General features: G+C 40.3%; 1 pseudogene; it reads right to left on the bottom strand.

Moving 5' to 3' along the window:
- Positions 1-14,093: 14,093 nt before the first annotated feature.
- On the bottom strand, positions 14,094-23,288 carry LOC131985257 (uncharacterized; annotated as a pseudogene).
- Between the last annotated feature and the right edge of the window lie 4,436 nt (positions 23,289-27,724).

Genomic DNA, 27,724 nt, shown 5'->3' with positions numbered 1-27,724 from the left:
TCTGTTTGTTGCCTGCGTTTTCAAGCCTTTATTCTTTGCTTCCTCTGACTATCTCCCTGCCTTTTGATGATCGCCTCCTGCTTTAGTCCCCTGGATTTGTTTGCTTGCTTCGACTCCCTTCTTTCTTTGACTGTGGCTGCCTTCTGACCTAGTTTTACACTGTTGTTACCACAGCTGTGCTGCCTCCTGAGTCTGCTTTGCTGTACTAGATCTGTGATCCAGTGTTACACCTGCAGTTTATAACACAAGTCTCTTGATTCCTTTTATATGTAAATCCATTTAGATGTCAAGAATTTATTCTTAGTCAGTAAATAAAAAATAGAATACACCTCATCACTGTATATTCAGTCATTCTCCTATGCACTATTTTAAGATATTTTGGCCAACTGTACTGCCCTACAAAGTCTAACTACACAAAAGGTAAAACTGAGAAAAACTGCTTTACATTTTTTTTAAAACTGGCCAGCCAAATGGGTTATAGTTAGGTAAGTGATATGACACTTATTTCTACAAGTATTGATGATGTCATTTTTATGCTCAAAAATCATGATTTAACATTTATTTGACCTTTGACCCCAAAAACTAGAGTAGAGTAACGACAATGTTGTTTTCTTCTTTCAGCTTTTATATTTTGTTTTCAGAGAATAAACATTTTCTAATTGATTTTGTTTTGAATGTATTTAAAAGTGTTTTAACAACTCTTTTCAGAGATGTGTGTATTTTAGACTTAATATTATAAAGTAATGTTATATTTTAGTCTAAATATAATTTTATCTCACTTTTTTCCTTGATCACTATCTATATAAAAATTTCCCTATCAAATAAACTCATAATTTCTATTATTTTTATGTTTAAATTAGTATATATATCCAAAGCAGACAGTGGTAAGTGCAATTACTGCTTGGTTTTGAGTTGGATTTTGTGGTTTTTGTATAAATATTTCTCTGAAATAAAGCAAAATTTAAATCTAAAACTTTTTCACAAGATGAAACAGACATCAAGGAGTTCATTTTTAATTATAACTCAATTTCGACCAAAAATGTAGTTACTGCAGTTAGGCTTTGTAAGGCAGTGTAGACCATAGTGAAAGGTTATTTTGGGCTTGCAGATATTATTATCTGGTAAGACAATCAATAGGTTTATTGTTTATTGTATCCTTTGGATCCTCATTAGTCTTCATAGAGATGAAGACTATTCTTCCTGGGGTCCACATTAAATCAAACAATTATTACACAATAACAGCATTACAGCATTTACAGAGAGAATAACATGAAGTCATTCATCCTAACATGATTTTAATGTATATTAACATGATTATAATATATATTAAGTAGTACAAGACATGATTATAAAAAGAGTTACATGATTATAGAAGAGTATACGAGATAAGCATAAATTGTACCATGATGTTCAATGCAGATGTATTAACATACTTGAGTTTAACTTAACATGATTTCTTCTTTTCATAGAAGACTATTGCAACATAAAATTATGATGAAAAACTCCTTCTCTCAGTTTCATTTTAAGTTTTAAGTTAAGTTTCAGGTTGATATGATCAACGAAGATCAGTGGACAACTGTCCACCCTAAAGAACTACTCAATAGGTTGTTTGTACAAGCAGATCATTGTGAACCATTTTTCTGTCTATTCTTAAATTGTTTATTGACACACATCATTCTGAAGTGTGTCACTGTGCTTGAGTTTCCAGCTATGCAAGCAGCTTTGTGAGGCTGTACTTAGGCCCAGTAGTTAGTTGTTGTGTATTTGACTGAAAACCACCAATGTGAACCTCAGGGGTCAGTGGAAAAGTAGGAGGATCATTAGGTCATTAGGATTCATCATCTGGGTTGGGTTACCATGAATATGTCTCTATGAAATTGTGTACCTATTCATTTAGTTGATGTCGAGAGGTTTTTTTTTTTCATCACTGAAGTCAGTGGACTCATACTGAGCGATATGGCAAGAATCTTCTAATTCGGTATAGGGCATTTCATATCATAATAATTATATATATATAAAAAATGTCTATCATATACAGAGGCTGCGTCATTTTGACTTTAACCGTAAAAATTATATATATATTATACGCGTTAATATTAATGAGTTACACAAAAAATTAACGCGATAAAAAAATTGAAGCATTTTAATCGCACTTATTTTTGCACCGCGGAACGTTTCTCACTGGATGAGTTTCAGGTGGACCGATTATACTGGAGCACCAAAAATCCATGTGAAAAAAATTACTTCTCACTGTTCTCAGGTTAAATATTTATATGTGATTAAAATGCGATTAATTTCGATTAATTGATTACAAAGCCTCTAATTAATTAGATTTAAAAAATGTTATTGAGTCCCGGCCCTAATATATATATATATATTTATTTTTTATGAACCTGGCCATCAAAATGACGCAGCCTCTGTATATGACAGACATTTTTTCTATTATTTTTTACAAAATGTTCCATCTCATCACCCAGCCCTACTGGGGACCATGAATGCTTCTACTATTCTACAGCACACCATCAAATGGTAGATATTACCAGCCCTAAAGCCACAATACTAGCATGGCTAATAGTTACAACTCAGTGGTACACTAGCTTTTTCCACATCTCTTAGTCAGTCATCAGACTGACAGCTATGTGGCACTGGGAAAGAATTAGCTGTGGGCCATTATTGACTCTCTCTTTAGACTTTCAAAGGGGTCAGTTAGCTAGTTTCAGCCTATTTTCACTGTATAAGAATGTGAACAGTAAAGAACCACATAACACTGTGTAGTAAAATATGACTTTTTTAGCACAATGGAAAATGCTATTAAGCTGTTAATTAATCTGTTATTTAGTCTTGACAAATCAGTCACACCGTGCATATAATTTGAAATGTCAATTTTGTCCATAATGAATATTTATGCAAGTTCACTATAGTTGTAATATATATCCATTCATTCCTGGACAGGTCTCAGACTATCACAGGGCTGACACATAGAGACAGACAATCACGCTCTCATTCACTCCTATGGGCAATTTAGAGTCACCAATTAAACCTAAGTGCATGTGTTTGGACTGTGGGGGGAGGATGGAGTACCCCGTATTATATATTGTACATATTATAAGAGAATTTCCCCTCAAATGTTTAATTGCATTGAGTGTTGTCCTGAATGTCTGTCTGGAGTTATTTGGTCATCTTGAAATAACTATTACTACACTGCAAAAAAGGTGTGTCTAAAAACAAGATAAAAACACTAAATCTGAGGGAAATGATTTTGCTGCATGGACAGATAATTCACTTGACTTGAAGATTTCTTTAATTAAGATTGTTAAATCTAGAAATAAGCATGTTGAACTCTTAAAACAAGATAAATTAAAGCTGCAAGCGGCGATGAACTGGCCCGAGCTGAGTGCACTGCAAATTATTTGTTTCTTACAACATGCTAATTTAAGAAATCTTGTCAAGTGAAATTATCTGTCCATGCAGCAAGATCATTTCTCTCAGATTTAGTGTTTTTATCTTGTTTTTAGACACACCTTTTTTGCAGCGTACACGACTGAAATGTGTTCATTGTAAAAAAAAAAAAATAGTGAAATTACCCAGGAGGCTCCTCCTTCCACTTCACAACGCTATCATAATAAGCTGAAAATCAATGGGGTCCATGCACCGGGGACCTGTAGAGGATCTGCATGAGCTGATTCCGTCCCTGTTCAGGCATTTACTGCGCAGGTCAAGCTGGTCATCTTTTCTCCAATTTGCAAAATCTCTCCCCTGAGTTCTCGCTCTGTGTTATTTCATGCCTCAGCAACTAAATGGCACACAGTTGATCTGCTGCAGGATACAAAAAACTCTGTAAGTGGTTTCAGTTAAAATGTGACCTGCTGCATTTTAGCAGAGGAAAAAAGGCCAACAGAGAAGAGTGTGTGAGTGCTGTGTGGAGCCCTGCAGCCTCTTCACTCCCCTCTCTATGTTTCCTCCTGTGCAGAAGGGCCAGCAGTAATGACCTCCCTCCGCTCTGCAGAGCACCTTCAGCCTGGCCGTGGGCTGAGGCAATCTGTCGCTTGTTTGTGCCGGAGACATCTGCTCCCATGGGGACCCGGGATTATTTCTCTTCTTTTTTTCCAGAGCTCCTGAATGTGAACCTGTGCGCTTGTGGATTTTATTGTATGCGGGGGTGTGATGAGTGAAAGAGACAGCCAGAAGAGCACTTGCATATACACATATTGTGGTTGTCAAGTGAAAATTACAGTTTGGCCTGGGTGGGTTTGTGAAGGCAGATTTGAATCATTTAAAAAAAAATGTATGCATGTAATTTGTCTCAGAGGGAATTTTGGCATGCTGCCATTGCTTGTTCATACGGTGGCCCTGAAGTGCAAATCACAACGGCAAATCAGAAAACACAACAAATCAAAAAAACACAACAGCAAATCAAAAAATACAACAAGAAATCAAAAAACACAACAGCAAACCAAAAAACACAAGGCAAATCAAAAAACACAACAACAGAAAACACAACAGCAAATCAAAAAATACAACAATAAATCAAAAACACAACAGCAAATCAAGAAACACAACAAAACAGAAAACACAACAATAAATCAAAAAACACAAAAACAAATCAAAAACCACAACGGAAAATCAAAAAACACAACGGCAAATCAAAAAACACAACAGTAAATCAAGAAACACAACAAAACAGAAAACACAACAATAAATCAAAAAACACAACAAAACAGAAAACACAACAATAGATCAAAAAACACAACAAAACAGAAAACAACGGCACATCAAAAAACACAACAACAAAACAGAAAACACAACTGTTAAGTAATTTGTCATTGTTTTTCTTGATTTGCTGTTGTGTTTTCTGATTTACGGTTGTGATTTGCACTTTGCACATTGAATGTAAGGATCAAGGTTATTATAGTTGACAAAAATTTACGGAATAACGAAAACTAGAATCTAGAAAACATTTTCATTAACTTAAATAAAAATAAAAACGAGAGTTTTAAAAAAAAACGATAGCTAACTGAAACTGTATTTTGTGGTTACAAAACTAACAAAAATTATAGTGAAAATGTCCTTAGTTCTCGTCTTTGTCAACTTTTCTGGTGGATACACATTGTTCTGCTTCTCTCCTGATGACGGCTCGCCTTGTTTGCCACCTGTCAATCAAAGGTAGCCACGCCCCAAATCATACGGTTCTTTGTCTTCTATTTTTTTCTAAATGGGGTCATTATTTGAACTATTAACATCATATTGTCATGAAGATTTTTTACTAGCGATTGAGACCATAGTGTTGTCCTAAAAAAATGTCTGAGGTAATAAGTCAAGTTAGAAGTTTTCTCATTTTGCATTGAAATAAATGGACAGAAATGCTTTTGCAGCCACACTTAGCGCCCCCTGCTGGTATTTTCGGTAGAATGCAGCTTAAGGCACTTCCTGGTTTGCCTTGTGAAGGAAATTTGGTACTTCCTGTCATGGTGATACAAGAAGTAGGCGGCGACCTACTTGATATTCAAGACTCAAGGCCTTGTGGGAACTCACTAGGTCCTTAACTCTGATAACACCATGATTGAGGGGAACATGTAGATCAGGGGGGGTCTGTCCTTGATGTGATGTGTAGGGGAGGAAGTTAGGGCCGCATTGAGTCTTGCTGAAGAATCAATGCTGGGAACTACAACAGATATAAGTCGAGCGGTGTACGGGACTTTGTTGTATTGTAAAATAGCCATTCGGAATTGTGCGGTGTATGGAATACGAATGTGCTATTAAAACTTGCTGAACAGAGTATTGAGTGCTTCGTGTTTGGCCAGCTCACCCATTAACTTAGTGCAGTTGTTAAAATTGCCACGACAGACTCCCTGCTCAGACCCGGAGGTTACCGCCTGGTTTCTGCTCAGTTTTCCATCACTGATACTTTAACACTACAGGATTGAAATATCAAACATGTTAGTTTTATATGATTGGAAATGATTGAGATGCTGATCCAGTAAGTAACATTAAGATTATGGCTCTAAACCCCTCATGCTTCTGCTGATTAACTTAAGTTCCCAGCACGCTTCAAACAAAGTGCACTTCAAGCCTCGAGTTTTAGACTCACATCTATGCTGCCCTGAGTTTTGTGCATCCTTCAAAGAATAAACAAGCCAATCCATAATTGCTCTTTATTCACTGTTTATTTGTTTTTATACAAAAGTTGGCTGAAATATCTCAGCTACAAAGTTTCAGGTTGTTGTGGTAGAAAGCTAAGTATGGTATCCCACATTACTTCCTCACATATCTCTATGAATTTATTTTTTTACGCTTATGGCAGTCATCTGTTTTGCAGCTGAATGAAGCTATTTTTGTTCACTGAAACAAACCATTGTGGTCATATCTGTGATAATAGCCAGCTGACCCACTGGGACATAACAACGGCATCGCCTCCTCCACCTCTCACTCGTAGCTGTAGGCAACACTCAAAAGCTGGTGGGTAGCTTTCTCACAAATGTGTAAATAAGCAGGACAATAAAAGGAGGCATCCCATGAAATAAAATATTAATATTCTCCTCCACAGACATTTTACCACACTGGTCAGAGGGTCTTCAACATTAGCCGTCAGTCTAACTTACATTGTAGTTATCCTTCTACACCAACGATTCCAAAGAAGCAATTATGCTGTGTAAAACGTAATTGAAACAAGTTCTCCTACATCAGTGTTTCCCAACCTCTTTTGTGCCACGGCACATATTTTACATTAGAAAAAATCACACGGCATACCACCAAACAAAAATGTCAAAAAGGCAGTAAAAAACACCCTAAATATGTTTAGAACTACATGTGTCATCTGTCACAATCCGAACCCTCCTCCTTTATCCGGCCTAGGAACCGGCAAAAGTGATCCAAAACAGACAGTTAGCCAGCCAGTGGCGACTTTGCACATGCACGATTCATTTGCAGACTGGACGCTGAGGGGTTAACATCTCTGCTCTGACTGCAGCTGGGAGAGACTGCTGCGGGAGGACTGGGCCGCTTGTGAGTGCTTTGGGACGGGCCCACGGCAACAGACGCTGGAAGGACTCTCCAAAAGACTCCAATAACACCAGAAAAAGTCGCTAGATTTGTTGCAAGTCGCTTTTTTGAGAAACAGTCACTGTAGGGGTCTGAAAAGTTGCTAAATATATCGACAAAGTCGCTAAGTTGGCAACACTATTCCAGCTGCTGGACATATCACGCTGATACACTGCTCCCTGTTGGAAGAGCATTTAATTGTTCTGCCTCTCACTTAGAGTACCAATCAGGTGAAATTGGATACTCTTCAACGGCACACCTGATGATTTCTCACAACAGCGGTTAGGAATCACTGTTCTACATAAACAGCACAGGAGGTGGTGTGTCAGTACTATAAATTACGGCACGAAGGTACGAATTGCGACTCGCGTTTCAGTGCATACATATACTATCACGGCTTGCGTGTTCTAAAAATAGCACACGCGTACGGTCCACGGTTGTAAAAAAAGGCTGCAGTCTCTTTGGATTTATGTTGTAAAACCACTGACCACTGGTTTGGGGGGGGGGGGGACTCATGGTAAGGTGTTAAAAAAGACAGTTGACAGTTTAAACAGTAAATAAATGTATGTAAATGCCGGAATTGAAGTAGTTATAAGGGTCACGTGACTGTCGTAAGTTACGTTAAAAAACGTAAGTTACATTCATAAACGTGATTCAAGTTGAAAATGGTTTGTTTTTGTCTTCACGCGGGACACAAACTCCTGGGTGGAAGTCCGCTGATTGTGTGATCCATCCAACTGTACGCACAAATTCGTCCATTTAAACTGCACTTGGCTGTCCATCACTACTACGTCAGCAAGATGGCGGCGGACACATTGCAATATGAAATGCGGAAACGGTGAAATAAGAAGACATAGCTCGTTTTTCGCTGCCTGTACACTCAACTTAAATAAATTTTTTTAACGGGAGAACAGGCAGATGAAGTCAGAATGTATCATATTCAGAAATCTGAGTTTATATATACGCTACAACACAAAAGTTTATCAGTTCAAACATAAATTAGACCATATCGCATATATCGATATAGTTCAAAATGTTATTCTTTCTTTATATATTAATGCTGCCCTTACTAGTGTTTGTCACATTTAGTTATTTTGTAATGTTTGTTTTTCTTTCCTCATATAAATATATTTATTTCGGAAAAAGATTGGCCTATTTTATTTCATAGGCTATTTTTATTTAAGATATTTTTTATTTAAATGTGCACTTTATGGAGCTTTGATTTAAAAAAAAAAAGATACTCCTGTTGTTTTACAGTATTTATGTTCACTTAAATAAACGGTTTGAATAAAACTACTTGTGACATGTCATATTTGGCTTTGACTTAACATTTGCTCTCACTTTGAGACAAAAATATATAATATCAAGATATATATTTTATATCAATATTAAGCCTAAACATATCAGGATATAACTTTTTGTCCATATCGCCCAGCCCTATTCCAAGTTAATGATTTTTGTTAACCCAAGAGTATTGTGTTAATATTAGTTTGCTAGCTTAAAGTTAAATAATAAGCTAATTTATGGCTAATAATAGCCTTTAGTGTAAACTTTCAACTAATAAGTGTCCATTTAAAAGAGGATAAAATTATTGATTTTGATTGTAAAACTCATTCTTTTTGCATTTAGAGACATCAAGTTTGATTTATACTGAACTAAATATATGTCCTAAGGACCCAATACAAAGTTTTTGATTTCTCTCAAGTTTTTATTTTCTTCGTCATAACCTGCAGGTAATGTTTTTAGTTTGAGTCGAAAGCACTCAGACCGTGTATGTAATATGTTGCATATAGTTCATATGTTAAAGATTTATAAATACATTTAATGTAATCTGTTGACCAAGTGTCTTTTTTTATAGAGTTTATAAGGTGGGAAACAAAAATTAGTTAAGTCAAATAAAATGTGAAAAATATAGTTTGGGTATATGTAAATAAATTAACTGGTGTCAGTGCAGACATTAATTCAGTTAAAAGTGAATATATTAGGTTGGTTCAATTAAATGTATCATTTTGGTTCAATAACTAAAATGTTAAGAAAATAATTTGGATCAAGGCAAAGAATTAAGTTTGAGTCAAGTGCAGTATTATTGTTTACATCAACATAAAATAATCAGGTCATAAGACGTTACTCAATTTAGATTCTATGAAGTCAAATATTTTAGATGTGATATCTGGACATCATTTTTTTTAGTTTGAGCAAGGTTATACTTTTTTCAGTGTAAGTGAATGTTTTTTGTTCCTTTTATGATTACAGCTTCATCCTACTTGATCTTTAATTTAATGCTATGATAAAGTGTAGACTCCATTTAAGCCTCACTGTTCTTCTCCGTGTATTCTTCTTGCACATATGCAGTAGACCTGTGAATAACATTAATGTCGACATCACTCTTGCGTGCACAATTGCTTGTCACTATGAGTGTGTCTGCCTGGAAGGCAACACACTTACAGTTAATGGTACAATTGAAATTCCTCATAAGAATATTGACACAAGCATGCACACACATGAGTTAATGTTGCCCCAACCTAGCCTCACACCAGTGTTGACTGATATTTTTATGACCACAATAAAAGCCTCCTGAACCAGATATTAACTGCAAACAACACACACTGAAGAAACCAGAGTGAAGAGGAGGAAAACAATGAGTTACAACATCCCTGGGCTGTGAAACGCAATTTGTGAAGTGGTGGGAAGATACTGTATATAGTGAACAGTGTGTGTTTGGGTGTGTGTTATGTATTCATTGCACGACTACACAGCAGTGCTCTGGACCTAATCGCAACTTACTCTCGGTCAGCATTCCAACAATCTCACTGCTCCCTGCACAGCAGATTCAAGCCATCGACTTACTGTGGATCAAAACCAATTACGTCTGATCACCGGCACAAATGGAGACAGAGGGAGAGAGGGAGGGGGAGGAGAGGGCTATAGGGGAGAAAAGAGCATGTTAAAGGATCATTTCAGATTATGGCACTAAGCAGGGATGTAGTATTAAATTAAAGGGGGTTAAACAATGACCTCCAGTCAGTAATTATCTTCATGAACCACAAAAATGAAAACCAATCAATGATAATGGAAGCCATAGCATCAATCTGATGCTCTTTAAGTTAACCCTTTGGAGCAGACCTGGGCGTGAGGTTACCCACAAAATCAATACAAACGCAGCGCTTTTATTTTGAAGGCGGTTTACGGATATCTGCCTGCAAAGAAACACGTTCCACTAAATAAACTGAGTTACCTCAATACCTTGTCAAAAAGACGTGGTTCTTTTTGCATAAAGTTAATAAATTACTGGTTTACTGCATAACATACATGCTCTATATTGTTTTTGTGGTCTGAATATACGTTTAGTAGCATTCCTGGCTGAATGACGGTCGACTCTTTAACTCAGGGGTCCCCAAACTACGGCCCGCGGGCCACTTCCAGCCCGCCAAAGCAATTGGAGTAGCCCACTTAACTATCCCAAACAATCCCTCTAAACATGGCCTGTTTTTTTTTTTTATTGCATTTATTATATATTTATTTATTAAATATCCACATGTAAGGATTAAGGTAGGCGTTCTAATTAAAATTGACCTAAGTTGTGAATTATTTACAGTAGTAGCTCATTTTCACCCCCTCACACAATGGTATATTCCGATCTACGTGATGCCAAGCCGTAAGCGTCAAGTTTTCGCGGGCAAGGCAAGCTAACGGAAGAGAGTCGGTCAACAAAATGTGAAAACGGAAAATAGATTCTGAACGAGAATCTATTTTCACCTATACCTGTTACAAAATCATTAACTGGCATCAGCTTGTGTTTTAATTTTCTACAAAATAAAAGGAATATCTGTGGTACTTCAAATAAACATGTGAATTACGTTTTTGCAAACCAACAGGTGGAGCCAAGGCCAACAAATGATCGTTAACAATAAAATAACACTGGTGGTCACTTTGGCCCATATCATTTCCTGTTATCACAGAAAGAAAAGTTGATGTGGCCCCCACCGAAAAAAGTTTGGGGACCCCTGCTTTAACTGATAGTTCACAAGATTTATTTAAAATCGTAGCTCCATGAAAATAAAAATAAGACATTCTTTGGTCACCTTGTGAATCCACCGTAAGAGCTAACAAACATTAGCATTAGCACTTGAGCAAACAAGTACTTTTACTATATTTAAGACAACAAATATAGCCACTTATATATATGACAGAAGAAAATAAACTTTAACAAACCTTGTGTCCTGTCAGCCAGCCACTATAGAAGCCTTTTGATTCTTTATATCAACTTTATATGAATTATGAAGCACTCGTTATTATTTACCATTCGTTTTTTCATTTAACCGTTCCACCTGTTATTTCTTGTTTCACACTGGACGGCACCTTTTCAAAATAAAAGCATCACAACATTTTAAAACACCTAGAAAATTTACAAACATAAAAAACAAGCTTATATAGTACAAAAATACCAATAGGAACCTTGCTAAAGGTAATTTACTGTTATGTTTAAAATAAATGGAAAAGTGATTTAGTGATTGGAGTATTTACTACTTTTTACTGCTATATTTGATTTACTCCACATTAACAGTCTTATCATAACATGTATCCTTATCAGTAGTTGCTCAAAACCAGAAAAATGTACTGTATTTTTTAAAGCGATTGAATTAATATTGAGTAGAATTTAGTTCAGAGTTTTGTTCCGGCCCCTGCAACCTTCGTGGTATTGGTCATGTGGCCCCTTGGGACAATAAATTCCACAGTCCATATTCTGGCTGTATGTATTTGCAAGTATTTCAATGAGTGCCCTGTTAAGGGTTAATGTAAAAATAAAAAAATTAGAAAAAAAATCTGCAAGAAACATTCGTGCAAACAGAGTTATTCTTCAATGACTTGTACCAGGAGAAACTATGACGCCCTATTAGGGCCAAATATGAATAAAAATAAAAATATAAACCCGGGGGGAGGTAATATTTTGAGAAAAAAGTTGCAAATTTACTAGATTAAAGTGGCAAATCTACAATGTCATATTTGGCTTTGACTGAACATTTGCTCTCACTTTGCGATAAAAAATCGGGATATATATCGTATATCATATAAGTGTAGCCTCAGTTTTAGTCTCACTGTTCTTCTCCGTTTATTCTTCTTGCACATATGCAGTAGACCTGTGAATAACATTAATGCATCAGATTTAAGAGATTAAAGTGGCAAATCTACAATAAAAAAAGTCGCAGATTTAAGAGATTTAAAGTGGCAAATATGCGTGAAAAAAGTCACAGATTTACGAGAAAAAAGTGAAAAAAAAACAACTTTTTTCTTGCAGATTCACCACTTTAAATCTCATAAATCTGCACTTTTTTTTCTTGTAATTTGCCACTTAAATCTTTGATTGAGCTTTGATTTAAAAAAAAAAAGATACTCCTGTTGTTTTACCGTATTTATGTTCACTTAAAAAAACGATTTGAATAAAATTACTTGTGACATGTCATATTTGGCTTTGACTGAACATTTGCTCTCACTTTGCGATAAACAATCGGGATATATATCGTATATCATATAAGTGTAGCCTCAGTTTTAGTCTCACTGTTCTTCTCCGTTTATTCTTCTTGCACATATGCAGTAGACCTGTGAATAACATTAATGCATCAGATTTAAGAGATTCAAAGTGGCAAATACGTGTGAAAAAAGTCGCAGATTTACGAGAAAAAAGTGAAAAAAAGCAACTTTTTTCTCGCAGATTCACCACTAAATTTCATAAATCTGCACTTTTTTTTCTTGTAGATTTGCCACTTTAATCTCATAAACTTTTTTCTCAAAATATTACCCCCCTCCGTATGTTTTTTTTTTTTTGTTTGTTTTTACACATTGTGTAATATCCTCCAATATTCTCTAGGGTTGAAATTTTGAATTTGCAAGTATTTCAATGAGTGCCCTATTAAGGGTTAAAGGTTGGTGTCAGCCAGTGAAGGTGGGCTGATACTGCTCCCAACAAAGTAAGGTGAGCCGACTGATTGTAGATTGGGTCCTTAACAACCATTTCTCTGCAGGATTTTTCGCAGAAAATGGGTCACAGAGTGAAATCAGATCTGCACCACATGCGAAATTAGGTCTTGAAAACTTTCAAAAAAAACAACCAGGTGCAGGGGCATATCATTTTCTCTAGATGTTGTGTCTTCAGTAAGTCATTAACGTCCCACAAAGCTTTTCATCAAACAGACCTCAGCTCTCAATGATGTTGGTTTTGATGTTTTAAAGCCTTTCAGAACGTTTTAACAACATGTTGTACCTTGAACTCACCAACTTACCTCCTTCACATAATTTAAAAAATGCAGTCAAGTTCTAGTCAGTTTCCACATTACTAGTAGTCAGACAGCTTAGTAAAATAAAGGGGACACGCTTTTCAAGCAGCTAAAACTCATATTGTTACATTTAGTCAGGCGGTTTAGCTAAATAAAGGGGACACGCCGGACAAAAGCAAGTTTCTTTCACTATAGGTTTCAATTTTTGGTAGGAGCCACTTCATCAAGATTGTGGATCGGAGATGGCAGCCATATAAAGTCTATGAGAACCAATATATCTTCCAAGTCACTTAGAAGGTCAATGTTGGTGTCAAAATATACATTTTCTGGGTCAAAGAATCATTTAAAGCTATTGAGAATATCACTAGCTGATTATTTGATCAAATAGATATGTTCACTTTCAACATGTTTTTACGTAATTTCAAGGTTCCTAAGTGGTCGGACATATATTGACATAGGTTTTTAATGTCATTTTGATCTCAACAAGTTATACAATGTACACCAGTAACGATTCTCGCTGTAAATAATTTGTTGATCAAGATCTGACATGAGATTAAAGCTTTCCCTTGATTTTATTGAGCAGTGTACATGGCAGCTAATCCTCACTCTGGTAGGTCTTCAAGTGCTGCAGCAGGAATCCTGAGTTGGAAATGTTTGGAATCTATGTTCACGGGAGAGTGAGGATCATTTTCCATTTACAAAGCTTGTGAAAAGCACCTGGTTTAGTGCAACTACAGTCAAGGTTCCAAGCAAGCCGAACCGATACTAGACTTACTTACTTACTTAGGCCTTTGTGTTCCTTTCAGAACATAGGCCATTGATGAATCGTTTCCAACCCCGTCTGTCTTGTGCCATCCTCTCCAGCTGTTTCCATGTCAGCCCCTTCTTTTTCACATCTAGCTCTGTGCTCCTTCTCCAGGTGTTTTTGGGCCTCCCTCTGCACCGTTTGCCTTGTGGGTTCCATGTTAGTGCCTGTTTGGTTATTGCCGTTTTGCTTTTTCTTAGTGTGTGACCTATCCAGCTCCACTTTCTCCTTAGCAGTTGTATCTCTACTGGCTCTTGATTGGTGCGTTCCCACATGTTGGTGTTACTGATACGGTTTGGCCAGAAGATCCTGAGGATGCGTCTAAGGCGTCTTTCATCATCCTAAGGTTGATGAAAGTTTGCAGTTTATTGGTGATGGTATTGGTGGTCCTCCAGGTTTCTGATCCATATAGCAGTACAGATTTGACATTGGAGTTGAAGATTTTGAGCTTCGTAAAGAGTGAGATGTTTTTAGTTTTCCAGATCTTATTTAGTATATTGAATGTTGTTCTTGCCTTCCCTATTCTTGACTTCACATCTTCCTCTGTCCCACCGTCCACAGCTATCACACTTCCCAGGTATGTAAATTTGACGACTTCTTCAAGTGTCTGGTCCCCGATGTTTATAGGACTCACGCTTTTGTTGTTTATCCGCATTATTTTGGTTTATTTTGAGCCCCAGTCCTGCTGCTGTTGTTTCTAGCAGTTGGGATTTCTCTCTTGTTACAGCCCGGCTCGAGGACTGCAACAAAGAATGGGAGGAGAGACGAGGTTCTGTACCAAAACAGCCTAATTTATTACACAAATGTGCCAAACAGGGGTAAAAATGGGGCGCGTAGGCACGCCGGGACGTCTTCCTCAGACGGCGTCCCTGGAGAGACCGAGCGTCAGACAGCGAGGGGAATAAATGCACTCCACCGGGCCCAGGTGCAGCACATTTCTTGATTAGTCTCCACCTCCGCTGAACCTGGAACGCAAAACAGACCAACCAGTAACCGGACACAACAACACCCCCAGCATAGATGGCAGAGGCCGTCACACACCCCCCCATAAGAAGGAGTTCCCAGGGGAACGTCACAACTGCTAAACCCCCCCATAACCTAAAGCTAAGGGGAAAACACCTTAAATATACCGTACCCAATACACATTTCATAATCAAATTACCATCACTTATACCCAATACATTTTTACACACTTACAATTACCGTTCAAATTTACATTGACCGTCCTACCGCTAATCCTTTGCAAGCCAACCAGCCCAAGCTTGTCCCCCAGCAACTTCGGCGCCTGAAGAAGCATTTAAGAGTGACAAACAGAAGACCAGAGGGTTATACACAAGACAAGCAAGACAATCAGGAGCTGTGAACTCTGGAAAGGGCATCAGCCACAACATTTTCTGAGCCTTTGATGTGGCGGATATCCAGGCAATACGATTGTAAATACAACATCCAACGCATCAGTCTACGATTTGGGCAATGGACAGACTGTAGGAACGTCAGGGGGTTATGATCTGTATGAACAACAAGGGGGACGCTGGAACCGACGTAAACATCAAAATGCTGCAAGGCCCAAACCAGGGCAAGGGTCTCCTTCTCTATTACGGAATAGTTCAACTGAAAAGCATTGAACTTCTTTGAGTAAAAACTCACCGGCCGATCTACCCCACTACCATCCTTTTGGAACAGCACTGCTCCTGCCCCTACGTCGCTCGCATCCACCTGTAACTCGAAGGGACGATCCATCTGAGGGGCTGCAAGGACAGGAGATGAGCACAGCACAGATTTTACATTTTCAAAAGCCTTCTGGCACACAGTTGACCAGACAAACCGGGCGTTCCCCTTTAGCAGGTCAGTGAGTGGCGCCACCACAGTGGAAAAGTTTTTACAAAAACTGCGATAGTACCCTACGAGGCCTAAGAAACGCTGCAGCTCTTTTTTCGTGGTGGGGGCTGGGTACCTCTCCACAGCGCTTACCTTGGCCTGCACAGCACACACTCTTCCCTGCCCCACAACTTTTCCCAAGTAAACCACCGTAGCCTTAGCAAACTCACACTTTGCTAGATTCATGGTCAACTGAGCAGCACTCAAACGAACAAACAAATCGCTAATACGGTCCAGATGTTGCTCCCACGTATTGCTGTAAACAACCACATCGTCCAAATATACCGCGCATCCATCCAACCCTGACACCACCATGTTCATCAGTCTCTGAAATGTTGCCGGTGCATTTCTCAAGCCAAAGCTCATCACAGTGTAGGCAAACAAACCAGAAGGAGTAATGAACGCAGAGATCTCTTTTGCTCAGTCAGTCAGCGGGATCTGCTAGTATCCCTTAAGGAGATCGAACTTACTGACGAACCGTGCTGCACCAACCTGATCTATGCAATCCTCGATTCTCGGTAACGGGTACGCATCAGGTTTTGAAACGGCGTTTACCTTACGGTAATCTGTACAAAATCGTGGGCTTTTATCGCTTTTTTCAACGAGCAAGCATGGTGATGCCCAACTGGAGGACGACGGCTCTGCAATCCCATTTTCCAGCATGTACTGAATCTCAGACTCCATCACTCTGCGCTTTTCCTCAGACACTCTATAGAAACGCTGGCAAATTGCCTTCGTGGTACCCACATCAATATCGTGTTTGACCAAATGAGTTCGACTCGGTGTATCCCCAAATAAACCAGGAAACTTTTTGATCACTGCTGACAACTTAACCCTCTGTTCCTCAGTCAAATGTGCCAACAATGACGGCAGATTTTTCAATGTCTCGCTGTTTGACAAACGACCACGCAGCAGCTCGTCATCAGGTGCCATGACCCCATCGTCCTCCCCCCCACGAGAACGGACTCCCCACTGCTGCTACAGCTGACACAGGCTTGGACTCGCGACAATAATAGGATTTTAATAGGTTAACATGACACAGTTGCGTCGCTTTCCTGCGGTTCGGGGTCGACAAAATATAGTTTTGGTCGGTCACCTGATGCAACACAGTATACGGACCACAAAACCTAGCCTGAAAAGGTGAATGAATCAACGGCAGCAATGCCAGAACCTGGTCGCCAGGGCTAAACACACGCCGCTCTGCTTTCCGGTCATGCAACCGTTTCATCTTTCCCTGAGACAATGACAATTTATCCTTGGCCATCTCCCCTGCTGAATACAAGCGGTGCCTGAAACCATTTATGTAATCGATCAGGTTAGACGGCGGTTCTGATGACGGTGCAACAGCATCACGCAGCACTGCGAGAGGTCCACGCACTGAATGACCAAACACCAACTCATTAGGGCTAAAACCGGTGCTGTCCTGCACCACTTCCCTAGCAGCTAGCAAGAGCCACGGCAGCCCTTCCTCCCAGTCCTGATTTAGCTCTACACACCAACTACGCAACAACGATTTAAGCGTTTGGTGGAACCTCTCCAGAACCCCCTGGCTCTGTGCATGGTAAGCAGACGACATGTTATGCTGGACCTTTAACTGTTTCAGGATTTGCGCAAAGAGATGAGATGAAAAATTTGATCCCTGATCACTCTGGATAACTTTTGGTATTCCAAAGATAGAAATAAATTGTGAGAGTGCTTTTACAACTGACTTTGCTGTGATGGAACGCAGGGGATACGCAGCTGGATAACGCGTGGCCTGGCACATCACTGTAAACAAGTAGTTGCTACCAGATTTAGAACGAGGCAACGGGCCAACACAATCGATCACAAGATGATCAAACGGCTGCGCAATTGCTGGAATGGGATAAAGTGGAGCAGGCTTTATTCCCTGGTTTGGTTTCCCTGTGATCTGACAGGTGGGACAGGATTTAATGAAGTTAGACACATCTTTCTTTAAACGAGGCCAAAAGAAATATTGCAGTATGTAATTGTATGTCTTACGAACACCAAGATGTCCCAATTGGTCATGTGCGGTCTTAAGGACCTCAATGCGGAATTTCTCTGGAACCACAACCTGAAATACTGGCTTTCCAACAAAACTTACACCATGGGGCGACCATTTCCTCAGCAGTAGACCCTCCTGCAGCAGGTAGCCACCAGCAGCGCTCCTCACCGCCTCCTTAGAGAGAAGGGCATCAAACATCAGACTCAAGGAAGGGTCAGCTTTCTGCTCCGCCTCCAGCACACTGCGAGGAACTGACAACAAAGACTCAGGAACATCAACAAAACCAATTTCAACCGCTTCTCCCCTTTTTTCCTGCTCTTCCTGGTGAGAATGGCTCATAGCTCGTGTCACAGCACAAGCTGTAAATACTTCAGGGAAACAATGTGCATTTTCATCTACTTTACCAGTTACCACAGGTGCAGATGACACAATCGGGGGTGGTGGACCGTCAGCCCACACTCTGCTGCCAGCGAGACCGTTCCCGAGGATGACATCCACCCCGCTGATCGGCAGCTCGGGGCGGACCCCCATGGCAACCTCTCCTTTCACCAAACCACAGTCAATACAGAGAGAATGCAGTGGAACAGGCTCAACATTCAATCCCATACCCCGCATCAAGACAAAGTCCCCAGTATCAGAGTCTCCAGAAAAAGGCAATACAGAGCTCAAAATATAAGAGTCAAATGCAGCTGTGTCCCTCAAGATCCTTACCGGAACACTATTACCTCCCACCAGTGACACACGGCCTTCGGACATGAACACCGAGAAATCAGATCCTCTCCCACACTTGAGCTGTTGAGGAGAGACAGAGACAGGCGCCACAGACACAGCACAAACCCCAGAATTTCCCCGCCTAGCATTAGCTTTCGGGCACTCAGCTTTCCAATGTCCCCTTTCTTTACAAAAGTTACAACTTTTATCAGACTGAAAATGTCCTCGTACAGGGTACTCTGACCTACCATGACGTGGAGACCGTTTCTCTTCCCACTTACCCGGTGCGTGATACATACCAGCCCCAGGAGCCCGAAAATCACTCCGGTGCGTCAGCACATACTCGTCAGCCAACACCGCGGCCTCAGCAGCAGTCTTCACCTTGTGCTCACTGACGTAAACTGCAATATGGCTGGGAATAGAATTTTTAAATTTTTCCAACACCATCATATCGCACAAGCCATTAAAAGTGTCAACGCCTGAAGCACTGCACCACCGACCAAAAAAAGTGACCAGATCCCTGGCAAACTCGAGATGACTTTGTCTACCATTCTTCTCCCAAGATCTGAATTTCTGGCGATAGGCTTCAGGAACCAATTCATAAACTTTCAGCACTGCAGCTTTAACAGACAAATAGACCCTGCTTTCCGCCATCGACAGAGCCGAATAGGCTTCCTGGGCCTTACCTGTTAACACACATTGTAGGAGGATTGTACGATCGGAATCAGACCAACCCCTGCTCTCAGCTACACACTCGAACAAGGAGAAAAATGTGTCGGGGTCTCGTTCATTAAACTGAGGAACTAACCGCAAATTACTGCCAACATCAAACGATGAACTGGAACCAACGTGGTCACGAGCAGCCCCTCCAGCATGCAAGCTCAACCGCCGTTCCTCCAGCTCCAGCCTTTTAAGTTCGGTCTCTCCCCTCAGTTTCTCCACTGCCAGCTTCTCCATCTCTGTCTGCAGGCACAGCAACTCTCTCCTCTGCTCAAATGACAACATCGCATCAGCACTGTCCCCCATAGGACCAGCAGCCAGTGTTTTGGGTCCAAAATACCCTTTATCAGACAGATTAGCCTTAATAATGTTTTTCATGTTTTCCTTCATTCGCTTATCACCGACATCCAAATCAAATTGTTCTGCAATATGGACTAATTGTTCACGTGAAAAGCCGTCCAGCAGGACCTCTGATGGCTCTTTCAAAAACTCTTCCACACTTGCCATTTCTCATCACCGCTCACCTTTACTCCGTCCCCTGTCTGTCTAACACCTGTGACAATACTCGCAGCACGCTGAGCTCCACACAGCCCCCGCCCACAGCCTGAACGTCACCGTAGCCCTGTCCCTCTAACTGCCTAACCAAACTAGCTAAAACTCCCCACCTAGTCTTCAGGCGCTAGTTGCGGTGGGTATTTACGCACTTCTTACCGCAGACCCGGCGAAGCAACCAGCAATAGGCGACCTCACCCGCAGCCTCGGCCGTGCTCCTGAGCAAAACTGCTCCAACCACGTTCACACCACACTACAACCCCCCACTGCGAACACCAAAGGGAGTCCGCACTTAAGCCTAACAGGGACAGAAACAACGGCAACTTACGATGGCCGCGCTGGCTGCTGAACCCACTGCTTTTAAGAAAACATCAGCTCACAGGTAACTCAACACGTCAAACAGCGGCTTCATCAAACGGAAACTTACCCTCGTCAACACTACTCCCGAGCGATCAGCTGAGCGTCCCACCGTAACCAGCAACAGCTGTGTACTTACGTCACGCTACAATCGGACTTCATTCACAGAAACCCCCAAAAAATCCGCCCACAAGCCTCACCTAAGCTTTGATCAATCAGCTGGGCCAACAATCGGACGAGCCCCCACTTGTTACAGCCCGGCTCGAGGACTGCAACAAAGAATGGGAGGAGAGACGAGGTTCTGTACCAAAACAGCCTAATTTATTACACAAATGTGCCAAACAGGGGTAAAAACGGGGCGCGTAGGCACGCCGGGACGTCTTCCTCAGACGGCGTCCCTGGAGAGACCGAGCGTCAGACAGCGAGGGGAATAAATGCACTCCACCGGGCCCAGGTGCAGCACATTTCTTGATTAGTCTCCACCTCCGCTGAACCTGGAACGCAAAACAGACCAACCAGTAACCGGACACAACAACACCCCCAGCATAGATGGCAGAGGCCGTCACACTCTCATCTGATGGTGGCTATGTGAGAGTAGTGCAATGTCATCTGCAAAGTCGAGGTCCTCTAGCTGTTCTGTCAGACTCCATTGGATGCCAGTATTTTTATTGTGGGTAGTTTGCTTCATGATCCAGTCAATGCACAAGAGGAAAAGGAAAGGAGAAAGCAGGCAGCTCTGTTTCACCCCAGTGAGCACCGTGAATGTTTCTTGTGCCTGTTCCTGTTGGAGCACTTGGCATTGCATGTCCTGGTATGTGTTCTTGATGATGTTTATGTATTTAGGGGGGATTCCGTAGTGTGCCATTAACTTCCATAGCAGCTTTCGGTCTACACTGTCAAATGCTTTTTCAAAGTCGATGAAATTGACGTAAACAGGTGTGTTCCATTCTATAGATTGTTCGATGATGATCCTGAGGGTAGCAATTTAGTCACTGCATGATCTTCCGTTTCTGAAACCAGCTTGGTTTTCTCTCAGCTCATCATCAACCCCCTTTCGCAGTCTCTCTAAAATTATGCGATTGAGCACTTTGCCTGGTGTTGATAGCAACATGATTCCTCGGTAGTTATTGCAATCCCTGAGGTCTCCTTTCTTAGGAATGATTGCAATAAGCCCGCCCTTCCAGTCTGCTGGTATATTTTCTTCATCCTCCCATATTTCCTTGATCAGCTGGTATAACATGGTGGTTGAGGTTTCCACATCAGCCTGAAGGGCCTCCGCTGGGATGTCGTCTGGTCCTGCTGCTTTGCCACGTCGTAGTGCCTTGATGGCCTTCCTTACCTCAGATCTTGTTGGGGGGGCACAGTTGATGTTAAGCATGTGTGCTGCTGGTGGAATCTCTATCTCTTGGACAGGGGGTGGTCTATTGAGCAGCTCCCTAAAATGCTCTGTCCATCTTTGATGTTCTTCCTTGGTGGTAAGGAGTCGTCCCTGTTTATCACAGATCTGTGTGTTCGTCTGCTTAAACTTTCCAGCCAGTTTCTTGGTGGTCATGTAGAGGTCCTTGAGGTTATTTTTTTCAGCTGCTTCCTGTGCTTCTTGTGCCAAGGCCTCGATGTATTTCTGTTTGTCACATTTGGCTTTTTTCTTCACCTCCTTGTTTGCTAACTCATATTCTTTGTGGGCTGCTGCCTTTCTTGCTCGAGTTTTGCATTTGTTTAGTGTGTCCTTTTTTGCTCTCCTCTCTTCTATTCTTTTCAGTGTTTCTGTTGACAACCAGGGTTTGTGTTTCGTTGTCTTTTTCCCCAACACTTCTAGGCATGTTTCCTTCCATATGTTTTTCAGGCTGTTCCAGTACTCTTCCACTGGTTGTTGGAGTTCTTGCAGGGCTTGAAACCTGTTCTGTAAGGTGGTTTGATACAGTTCAGTTGTTCCAATGTCCTGGCGGAGCTGTAGGTTGAATTTTGTTCTGCTGTCAGAGGGGTTGTTGCAGCGCTTTAGCTTAAGTTAGAGTTCTGCAGTCAGTAGGTGGTGGTCTGTTCCGGCGTCTGCCCCCCTCTTCACTCGTACATCCAGGAGAGAGTGCCTGAACTTCCTGTTTATACATATGTGGTCGATTTGGTTTTCGGTAGTGTGGTCAGGTGATATCCAGGTGGCTTTGTGGATGGGTTTATGGGGGAAGACAGTCCCTCCTATGACCAGATTGTTGTCAGCGCATACGTCTGCAAATCTCTCCCCATTTTCGTTCATGGTGCCAAGTCCTTGCTTTCCCATAGCCAGCTAGTATCCATTGTTGTCATTTCCCACCTTGGCATTCATGTCGCCCATGAGTAAGAGAAGGTCTTTTTCTTTTCTGGTCTGGAGTAGATGTTGTAACTGGTTGTAGAAGTTGTTCTTTAGTTCCTCATCAGTACTGTTGGTGGGTGCATAGCACTGGATGATTTGAAGGTTGATTCTTTTATGAGTGGTTTTGAATCTTGCAGTGATGATTCTTGAGTTGATGGGCTCCCAGCCGATGAGGGCCCTCTGTGCTTCTTTGGAGAGCATAAATGCCACTCCCTCCATGTGTGGTGCTTTTTCATCTGCGTGTCCAGAGTAGAGTATGGACTCACCACTGACCAATTTGACTTCTCCTGTCTGGAGCCATCTGGTTTCGCACAGGCCGAGGATAGAAACCCTGTATCTCCTCATCTCATCTGCGATGACTGTCGTCTTCCCTGCTGTGAACATGGTCCTGATGTTCCAGGTTGCGATGTTGGTAGGTTGCCTAGGGGATAGAAGATTCCGACGCACCCTCTCCATCTGGTTTTCAGTATGCGTCTTCATTGTCTCTTTAGCTTGCATGCCCGAAGAGTCTTCATCTCCTTGGTTGTGGGGTTTCTTTTTCTTCATCAATGTTTCTGTAATCAGTTGAATCCACTTCACGGGTGATTGGCCCATGAGTTTTACCATTGCCCTATTGGCCAGCTTGACCTGTTTCCACCTCTCACGACGGGGACGTTAGGGTTGGATTTTGAGAGTTAAAACACTGTCGAGCACTAATTGGTCAGAGAGAATAATCAGAAGCATGACACAGAACATCCTGCTCAAATTCATTCATTCATTCATTATACATAACCACTTATACAAACTCTGGTCATGAGAGAGTGGCTGGCTACACCCTGGACAGATGCTTTGGTCTTTGGAGGAAGCTGGAGGAGTCAGAGAGAACATAGAATGACACAGGGAGAACATGGAAACACTGAGGGGACAGTGCTAAATATTTCACCACTGTGTAGCCCCACAGGTACTATCCCTTGTGGAAAATTAAATAACTGAAATAAGCCTGGTACCAGAAATGAGTCCTCTTTGCATTTTTACAGTTTAGTTTCAGGCTTCACTTTCAGAAACATGTCAGGTTGTTTGTTGAACTGTGTCGGGTTATAGTGGTGAAATATCAAGACATTTGTAGCGATGGCAATATATGGCATGAAGATGACAAAAAAAAGATTTTGAAGCGTGCTGGTGGTTTGCTGCCGATTTACGTTGAGTTTTGTGAAAATGAGAAATAAAAAAAATAAAAAAATAAAATTCAATCAATCATCAATCAATCAGACTTTATTTGTAAAGCACTTTTCATACAAGAGAGATGTAGCACAAAGTGCTTTACATAAAAAAGGAGAAAGTAATAATAATAATAATAATAAATATAACAAAACAGAAACAAGCAAACACCCTGCACCCATCCCATTAAAAACTAAGCACAAACTGAGGAAGCTCCATCTCAATGTGGAGCAGTGAGGAGGCAGGTTAGAAATTAATTAAATAAAAAATAAAGTAAGGTAAGATAAAATAAAATAAAATAAAAAATAAAAGTAAATAATAATAACCGTAAAGTGTTTTTTTAAAAGCTAGATAATAAAGATAAAAACAATCCAATCCAATCCAATCCACTTTATTTATATAGCACGTTTATAGCAAACACAGGATTTTCCAAGTGCTGCACAAAAACACAATAAATAGATAACACAATAAAAGCACAATAAAATAGAATAAAATAAAAATAAATAAAATTAACTGCCCACACAAAATAAAATATGCATGTATACACAGTAAATAAACAATTAAGAAGTAGAGCATGATAATATATATATATATATATATATATATATATATATATATATACTAATAAATAGTAGCAAATAAATAAAAGAAAATATGTTATAACACTGATGCATGAGCAGAAAATATCTAAATTAAAAAAAAGGTTAATAATAAGAATAACATGAGGGAGGGCCAAACTTCACCTCACACAAAACCCCAGTATGTTGCCACAGTCTTCTGAATGCTTCCTGCTGTCATGCTGATTAATGCTGACTCATCCTGAGTTTCAGATCAGTCAGTCAGCCATCAGGGTCCTCATCCCCATTGTCCCTGAGCTCTTACTGTAATCACACTAAGTACAGCACAGCTGTACCGTTTCTGTTGAAAACAAAGACGTGAGGAAACAGTACAGGTAATGTGACAGTAAACCTGAAAGAGCACTGAGTCAGAGGTAGATTAACTGTAACTGTGTGTGACGACATACAGTTTTACTGCTGTGAAGTGATGAGGCTGCTGCAGTCTAAGTGTCATTATGTTCGGACTGTGATTTGGATGTCAGCTGTCCTCCCTTCATAACCCCGCTGGATGGATGCCAAAATAAACTGTAGATTTTCTGCATGAGGTAAAGGGTCACTTGAGCACATAACAAAATGTCCCTCTCCTCTTTTGGTTATGAGATGTTTACTTTACAGTAATACAATGGAAGTGGGAGATATGACACATTGCTATGTTATTATTATTACTACTACGACTACTACTATTATTATTATTATATACATACTCTTGCTGCCATTAATATTATTACTATATACTGTGATATACTACTATTACTTTACTGGCCTTATTAATATTATTATATATTATATTACCTTATTATTATTATTATTATTTACTGTACTAGTATGTGTACATTATGTGTCTCCACTACAAGTTAGCCCCCAGAGGGATTTAGAGACTGTGGAGGTGACGTATGGTTTTCGCCGTCGCTAACTGTACACAACGCCAGCAGCTGAAAGCAGCATGGCTAATTATGCACAGAGTCTCCGCTGATCATAAACATAGTGATTGTGAATTAACAGCATCGCTAACTGTGCAGAGAGTGTCCGGTGCTTGTTGTAAACAAACAGAGATCGCTAAGTGAACACCTCCTGCAGCAGCAGCACATACACACTGTACTGCTACAGAGCTAACTGTAGCTAACTGCTGCTTGTTAAGAAGAGTAAGAAGGAGTCGCTGGATTTTTCTCCAGTCCCTTTCTTGAAAAATAGTAGCTAAGGGGGTCTGAAAAGTTGCTAAATTTAGCATTAGCCTCATTCCAGGTATTGCCTGGTAGTGGAAACAGCCTTTATGCTAAAGCTGGTGAACAACCATAGACTGTATATAAATAATGGACGTAGTCACCGTGACGTCACCCATTGGTTTGTGGATTGCCTGTTTGAAGCATAGGTGTGTCTAAAAATAAAGTTAACGCTTAAATTAAAAAAATTGAACAGCCAATGAAAACAAGTTCACAAAAACAAGTTCACGGTTCTTTAGATGTACACATGGCCATGGATACATATTGTTTTACTCGCCGTGTTAGCAACCTCAATCAAAGGTAGCCACGCCCCAAATCATACCCTACTTCATCTATTCTCGTTTATCTATATATCTATTTTCTTCTAAATGGGACCATTATTTACACAATTAACATCATATTGTCAGCGATGGAGATCATAATGTTGCCACAATACATTTTCATGAGGTAATAAATGAAGTAAGAAGTCGTCCAATTTTGTATTTAGTTAGATAGGACCGGAGTTCTTTTGCAACCGCCGTTGGCGACCCCTGCGGGAATTTTTAAAGATTGCAGGCTGAAGGCACTTGTGGGTTGTTTCGCTGCTCAGACCGGGAGGTTCCTGCCTGTGAACAACACAAACATTCTGCATGTTGATGTAAGCATTTAGTGGAAAGCCCCACTGCTTTACTGTGTGTGTTCAGACACAGTAAACACAGTAAACCAAACATGAAGGGGATTTTTTAAAATTGGTGCAAATACATACGAAATCAATGACGAAGAATGAGTAATCTATTTCTTGCAATGAATCATGACTTAGGCAGTGACTAGGAAATCACATGTATATAGTGTTTAATGAACATTATTTAAGGTATTAATATTCAAAATCAAATTTCAGGCCTATTGGTGGTACGTCTAAGTTTGTATCTGATCCACATCTGAACCTGTCATTATCTTAGTGATCATTCATAGATACACAGTAACCCCAACCTGTTATTTGTCTCCTTTTTCTTTCCATGATACCATCAAAAACCCTAACTCTAATAACCAATACTTAGGGTATACATTCAAAATAAAGTTGGTTTAAAACAAAAATAAACAGAACAGTGTTTTTATTGTTATTACAGAACACAATTATTTTATTACTGGACAGTAAGTGTATAAAAAATATCATTAGAGTCTGAACGATGACACTTAGCATGTGAGTGTGTTTCTGCTCTGCTGAGTTCATTACTTGTTTTCCTTTAACTGTTGATGACATAGGATTTACAGGAATTTGTTTTGGAGCTGTAGCTGGAATAGACTGGGTAATGAATGTTTTTGCACACAGGCCTGAAGCCTTATCAGCAAGCTACGTGCGTTCCTTGTTAGTGTGAGACATTTTGTTCTCCAGGGTTATTGCAGGAGAAACAACTTGTCACTGTCTTTGTACACAAACAAGATGGACTCAGCATGGAGGAGTTCCACTGATACAGCAGACTAATATAGGACAAGTTGGGAGTAAGAGGTTGGCCTGTCCCCATGCAAAAATGTGCACGTCATCTCTTTTATCTTACGATGCACTAATTGTTTCTGCTGCAGTTAAATGAGCTCCCAAGGCCATCCAATTTCATCCCATTTCCCATTCAATTGTCAGATTCTGATAGGCTTCTGTAGACTTGTATGTACACATCAACGTTAGAGCAGTAGTGGAAAAAGTATTCAAATCCCTTAAAAATGTAGTTAAGTACAAAAGTACCAGTATCAAAATGTACTTAAAGTATCAAAATACCGTATTTCCTCAGTTTAAAGCCGGGCCCCTATTAATGACCGGCCTCATTTAGTAACCGGGTGTAAAAACAATTTTTAGTAAATAAAAGCTGGCCTCTTTTATAAGCCGGGTGTCCTACCGGTGTTATGTCAAAGTCTGTTCCCCCGTCGATATGTGTCCCCCTTACCTTAACCTGCACCAACCTGACCCCTGACCCCAACCAGTCCTCCTTTAGTTGTTAGTTGTTAACATGAGCCCAAGTTTACCTTAACCCCAAAC

The sequence above is a fragment of the Centropristis striata genome, chromosome 14 (genome assembly GCF_030273125.1).
Source record: "Centropristis striata isolate RG_2023a ecotype Rhode Island chromosome 14, C.striata_1.0, whole genome shotgun sequence".
Classification (NCBI taxonomy): Eukaryota; Metazoa; Chordata; class Actinopteri; order Perciformes; family Serranidae; genus Centropristis; species Centropristis striata.
Note: the sequence above shows the minus strand (reverse complement) of the source record. Positions and strands in the feature narration are given on the sequence as shown.